Source organism: Dipodomys merriami, unplaced genomic scaffold (genome assembly GCF_024711535.1).
Source record: "Dipodomys merriami isolate MVZ:Mamm:240054 unplaced genomic scaffold, mDipMer1.0.p SCAF_1136, whole genome shotgun sequence".
In the NCBI taxonomy this organism is placed as follows: Eukaryota; Metazoa; Chordata; class Mammalia; order Rodentia; family Heteromyidae; genus Dipodomys; species Dipodomys merriami.
In genome coordinates, this window is record NW_027202423.1 from 1 (window position 1) to 6,961 (window position 6,961).

Below are 6,961 nucleotides of genomic sequence, written 5' to 3' on the forward strand. Positions count from 1 at the left end.
AAAGTTTCTTATAAGCAACATAGTGTCCAACCTTGTATTTTGTTTTAATCCATTCAGTCACTCTATTTCTTTTGATAGGGAATATAAGAAATGAAAAAGCTGGAACTGGTTCTACAGTTCAATTGGTAGAGCACCAGCCCTGAGCAAATCTTGGGAGAGCAGCCAGAACCTGAATTCTAGCCCCAGTGCTAGAACAAAGTTAAACAACGGGAAGTATCAGTTTTGATTCCAACAACAAATCTCTGGAAACATACTCGATGCATCCCCATGGTTTGAATTTTAGATATCTCATTTCAAGGTTTTTAAATTGTCTCTCGACATATAAATGCTACAATTACTCTAATTGTCTTTTATTCTTCATACTAAAGATAAGAGTAGCTTATATCGCATGATAGAGCATTCTAGTGAGTTTTATGACTTCCAACCACTTCTTAATATTCATTCATGTCTCTCTCTGGCCGTTTAATAAGCTAATTTGAGCGTTTCTGGTAAGAACAGAGACCCTACTGGACTTCAGGTAAAAGGCTGAGAAATGATCAAAACCCAAATTTCTTACAGAGTAGGTCTACTGGAGATATAGTCTCAGCTTTTGTTTAGAAAGTGCTTTATCTATTTTATTTATTGGCTGCTATCAGTTCTTCAGGGGCCTTTATTGCTACCTCTCTCAAATATTAAGATGGTAAGGTTATGTGCTAATTAGCTTCTCCCCTCTCCACCACCTCCCTGCCTCCTCCCAGCTAAGAATCAGGGCCTCCAACAGGTTCCTTTGTTCTGTATTCACAGTTGCAAATCATATTTGGACACAATTCCGTCTTTTGAACCCTGTCCTCAGAATCCCTGTCCCCAAGCCCAGCTAGCCCTCAAGTCTATTCTTCTTCCGTTCCATCCCGTGTCCATCATCAGCTCTCACGGGGGTCTCTGTGCTGGTCTCTTGTATAATCACCAAGTGTTTATTACACTTGTATTCATCCTCTTTTTTTTTCCCATTCTCCTCTCCTCCTGCTGAGTAGTCTCGGTATTATAGCCAAAGGAGGGCAAATCAGCAACCCAGAAAGACACCTTCTATCCTGTTTTTAATTTTGCTGAGGAGAATTACTAAAGAATTTCTGCTTGATTGTCTTAACTTGCTTTCATCTCATTGTGAAATGTCTATGTTAGGCTGTAACTTCTCTGTTTCTTCCAAGCTGGTTGAGTTTGCTTAAAACAGATGTTTTGAATTTGCTGGCCTTCTCCCTTATGGCCAGTTTCTGGGATACTATGTTGAGTTTTAGGTGAGGTCATGGTTTCCTGAATTAGGTACATAATTTATCCAGAGAATTAGGTTTTTATTACATTCTTTTCTTCTGAATATAGCATTTGTGTCTATCTCTCTGGAAATTCTACACAAATTACTTAGTTTCTCTGCATCTATCATCACTTTTACTATTTTGGTATTTTACAATACCCAGGTCCAGATTTTCTAGGAGTCAATATTGTTGTGTTGTCACTCTTTGAGTACTCCAAGCAATCTAAGCCCATGTTCATAAAAGATACACTGTTGGTGTATTTCAGAAAGAATCAGAAGATTGTCTATAAAGAGTAAGTTATCTGGATGAGCTTCTCTGTGGAGCCTACTTCTAGATGCTTCATCCAGTTACTTGAGAGACTCTGTGGGGGACTCTGAGCAACACTTGGAAGAGTCCTAGGGCTGGCCCCAGACCTTAGCTCCTGTGTCACACTACCAACAGAACTAGCTGTATCTACTGAAGTCAAAGCACACCAAAGCCAGTAGAATACTGGCTCCCCAGAGTAGCAAGTGCCTATTGCTGAAGTGAACTCATAGTCCAGGACCTTTGTAGCCACAGGCAGTGTCAATTGGAATAAAAGTCATATTAACTGGGTGTTTTCACCTTCCTGTGACATTAGACCTTTTTCATAGGCTTTACCTAGAGGCCGGCCCAAGAACAAGGGCTGTTAGTTCTTAACACAGTGTTAGATTTCACAAGCTCAACACTGTGTTCCAGGACTAAGTCTTGTGCTTAAGCTGGGTGTTAGTGGCTCACACCTGTCATCCCAGCTACTCAGAAGGCAGATTTTCCTGACCGGGCTGGCTTTGAACCATGATCCTCAGATCTCAGACTCCTGAGTATCTAGGATTACATGCGTGAGATCAAATGTTTTGAGAATGACAACATTTTTATATCACAGAACCAAGGTTTATTGAAGTACCAGTGTTTCTAAGCACTAAGGATCTTCTCAATTAATGTTTTTTTTTTTTTTTCTGAATTACATTTGACCTCTAAGTCAAGTTTTCCTGGCCTTGGTAAACCAATTGTGGATCTACCCTTCCAAGAACTATTTTGCTAGCCCACTTATGCTGGACTGAAATCTTTCATTAATCATTAGGGGAGGGTATTAAACATAATCTTGTGACACTTTGTGATCTTGTTCACTCATATGGACTGGTCATTTGTAAATTGAAAATTTGAATTACAGTACTTTCTCTCATATTTTGTTATCTCATCCTTCATTTTAAGTTGCCTTAAATTTCACTATTGCTTACTGCTAATTCCTGTTTATCAAGGAATTGTGCCTCTGAAATATTATAGGAAATGAGAAATTGACATGGCTTTACAATTACTTTCTATTGGCATGTTGCCTGGGCCTGGTTGACAAGTCTTGACCCTGTTATCTGATGATGTGGGTAACTAGGACATGGGATCCTAGTACCCATACCTCTTGCAGAAGAATAATATCTTTTGGACATATCAGAAAAATTTGGGCATAAACAATAGGAATGCTTCAGAAATATGGAGGAAAAACAGTTTGGAACCAGCGAGTTAAAACAATAAACAGAGCAGCAGAGTAAAATCTCTTACATTTTATATTCTAGTATGTATTCTAAACCCAATTATTTATCTTCCAATTCTATTTATTGGAATAAATAATTATCAATTTATTTGTCAAATTATCAATTAATTCTAATAAGGTTCACAGTGTGAAAGATAAAATCATAACATATAAATATAAAATATATAACTATATATATGAATATAAATATAAAATATATAGCTATATATAATATAATAAAAAGGGCACATGTTTTGCATTGTTCTGTTGTGGTTAGGGTATCAAAGACAACTCTGTTTTAAAGTATTATTGCATTATCTCTCCCTCAGTGTTAGGTAGAGTTAGACCTAAAGCTTTACCATATGTAGACTTACAGCCTGGAGGCAAGAGGAAACTCTGTGATTAAAACATTTCCAATTTAAGGCCTAATAATGAGGAGAAAGATATGGACTTCTCCTGGATCTATGGAAATATTTGGTGATAGAAAGGCAGTAGTGTAAGTTCCTGCCTGGATGGAAGGTAGACAGGCCAGACATTAGGTAACCATGCATATGAACAATTTTTAGCTACTTTTGAAATGGTAGGTATAATAAACAAATATATTTTGTTAAAATAACTCCTAGTTAGAACAGTTATGTCCGGACTGTACATCTCTCTATGATCCCTTGTAATTAAGATTAGTTTTGTTCCAGTAAGACAAACTATGTTGTCAGGGTAGGATATTCTGGTTTGTCTGTTCCAACATGGAAGAAAGATTAAGGGTCAGGTAGACATTTGTGCCGGTAAGACCACATTTGGGAAAATTTAAGCTGCAGAAGTTTAGAAGTAGCTCATAAGCAAGGCTTACTTTGAATCCATTAGCTCCACAAAGCTAACTCAGGTGCTTAAATAAGTACTTGGAAAAGCCATCACCTTAGGACCTAGCTATAAGTGCTTAAAGTATGATCAAATTTAAAATGAAAATGACTTAAAATTGTCATTGACAAAAAATGCAAATGTGAGCAATCGACAGAACAATATAATATTTTTTTCACTATACAAATTATTTTAGGGAAATAAAGTCAATAGTATTGTTAGGAACAATAAGATTTCCTCGTTATGAATAGGAAGTCAAGGATATAAGATTGTATAAAGATTGCATCATTAACTACTTAAATTTAGAGGATACTACATGATTCAGCAGCACGTATACCCAAATTACAACAATAAAGAGATTAAAATGGCACTTGCAGAAGGATAATATGAAAATTTGTGAAGTATTCCATATTTTTCATTCTTCAGATACAAGAAATGGAAAACAGTTATTAAAAAGTTGATTACAAATTACAAGTGTAACAATATATGCAAGTGTTAGAATTAAACGTTAATTTGACATCAGCGTATTAAATCTTCACCTTAGAAAGGCCTTTACATAGAATAACCTTTAGAAAACTTTTGAAATTGGTTAACATTGTCATTTTATCCCAAAGAAATATACTACTATAAGGACCTAGAAAAAAAGTAATCTTAAATTTTCTATATGGAATGCAATCTGATATGACATATTTATTAATGAATATATGTTATAAAACAATGTTGAATTCAAAGTATACCTAGGAGAGAATGAAATAGATTATGGATATTATGCAAACACAGAATATAGAATATTTTAAAATATACTTTTTTCAGACAAGAACCAGAAATACCTTTAGTTTCTGTACTACTCATTTCAACAGATAAGATCAAATTATTTCTGATTAAAAAATCATAAACTCTGCAGAAATCATTATAGATATACACAAACACTCAAATATATTTTGACATCAAAGTCAGGCAATTCACTTGGAAAAATTCCACGGAATTTTTACAGTAAAACATTGCTGTTATTTGGATTGTAAAAATATTTTGTATGGACACAAAGAATGGACTGGCATTTTGAAGTTTAAGAAACTTAACTGATATCTTAGCTATGCTAAATAATGCTGCAATAAACATAGTTTTTCTGGTAACTTTCGTATGGTCTTGTTTGATGCCCCTCAGTAGATGAATGGATTGGAAAAAAGAATTCTATGGAATGGAATTCTTTATCTCCATGAGAAAGAATGGCATTGCCCCATTTGTTAAGAAATGGAAAGACTTGGAAAAATTTATATTAAGTGAAGTAAGCCAGGCCCAAGGAAACATAAGTCCCATAGTTTCCCTTATTTGCAATAACTAATATGTCTGAGACAAGCAGAAACGGTCAGATAAGTTGATGTTAGGTGCAATGAACCCCAAGATAAGGATTCAAATGTTTTTTTTTTTCTTTCTTGCGATTGTTTCTAACATATTTATAAGATGATTTCTTTGTTGCTTTGTATGTCCCTCCCCCACCATATAACCCCTGCTTTTATTGTATTTGATGTTGGTATGATTTGTGGAGGGGATGGGAAAAATTGTTTAAGTAGGAATACAGGTTGAAGCACTGCAACAGTGAGATGTACAAGAAGTCATGTTGAAAAATGAACTTTACAACTTTTGTTGGGGGTAGGGGTTGTAGGGGGAGGGGAGTAGGGGGGAGATGGGAAGGAATGGGAAGGGGAAATAAAGGAGGAGGCAACAATGCTTGATAAGAAATGTACTCATTACCTTGCCCATTTAATTGTAACCCCTCTCTATGGTTTTTCACAATAAAAATATAAAACTCAGCAAAAAAAGAAAAAAAAAAACAAACTTAACCAAACCATTACGACTTAAGAGAACAATTTGTACAGCCTTCCACAATTCAAAGAGATAGTGATACATATTTATCCTTTTGGTAATATCAAAGGCAGTTTCTTCCAAGTTGTTCTTCAGACCTGGTTTGATATAATGGTTCAACAGAAGGAGATCCAGTGTATCATTGCTATCTCTATTCCCAGCATCAAGATGCATGGGAGTCAAGAGGCCTTTAGTTTGGCATTGGTATCTGCATCATGATGAAGTAAGAAAGATGCCACACTGTTTATTATTGCACGAATAATCACTGTACAGGGGTGTCCAACCACTCACACTTATTGCATGAATATCTGTTGCTTGAGCCACCAACTCTTGGACAATATCTAACTATCCACTGTAGGCTTCCCGATGAAGAGGGGTATATTCATCTTCATCCCTAGTATTCACATGAGTGGCCTTTATGGAAAGTAGTCTCCAGACTCTGGTAAGCCGATAATTTTCAGCAGCCCAAAGAAGAAATTTGCTTGGATCCTACTCAAATTTTTTTTTCTTGCAATTCGTCACTTTTTCATTTTGGTCCTTATCTTCATCAGAATTGCCTAACTAGAAACTTTCAGTGACAGTGGGAATAAGGTGTCCATGTATTTCCCCAATAGTTCACATTGGTTGAACTTGTGAGAAAAATACAGTGAATTTTCTGCATCTGCATTTTTTTCATGATGATTTATTTTCTCTTTTTCCATTTTTATTATTCTAAGTAATTCTAACTGGAAAGTAAGGAATTGATGGAGAGCAGAGGAAAGATGTACCTCCGTATTCAAAGGTACAGACTGAAAATGAGGATCAGTGTTGTCCTCATGTGCAGCTTCTTCTAGGAATGAGAAAATAGAAGGTGTCTCAGTGGTAGAGTGGTTGCCTTGCATGTATGAGGCCCTGGGTTCAATTCCTCAGCACACATAAGCAGAAAAATCCCGAAATGGGGCTGAGGCGTAAGTAATAGAGTGCTAGCCTTCAGCTGAAGAGCTGAGGGACAGTGCCCAGGCCAAATGTTCAGGACTGATGACTGACAAAAAAATTAAAAAAGGAATAGTGCTTTCTATATACATGATTTGGGAAATGGCAGAGCAGAAAGTGAAATGATACAACCAAAAATATAAAAGCAAAATAAATTAGGATAATTGTGGAGCAGTCATGTTATCTATGAGAACCATGAAAGAGAGAGGAAGTGAGAGACAGAGAGATGTGCAATGATTTAGCTAGCCACAAAATCCATGCCTCTGATCAACTTATAGTGCATACAGAATTTTATTTTTTAAAAGATAGAAATAGAATTTATGTATTTACTTGAAATTAGTAAATATATTTTTAGTGGCCTACATAAAGAGACATAGATTTGACCAAATTACAGACAAGAATCTAAATCATTGATAATTCTAGCAACAGATCTGACTGAAAT

General features: G+C 35.7%; 1 pseudogene; it reads left to right on the forward strand.

The window, feature by feature from the left end:
* Positions 1-4,000: 4,000 nt before the first annotated feature.
* Positions 4,001-4,100, forward strand: LOC138822651 (U6 spliceosomal RNA; annotated as a pseudogene).
* The last annotated feature ends 2,861 nt before the right edge of the window (positions 4,101-6,961 follow it).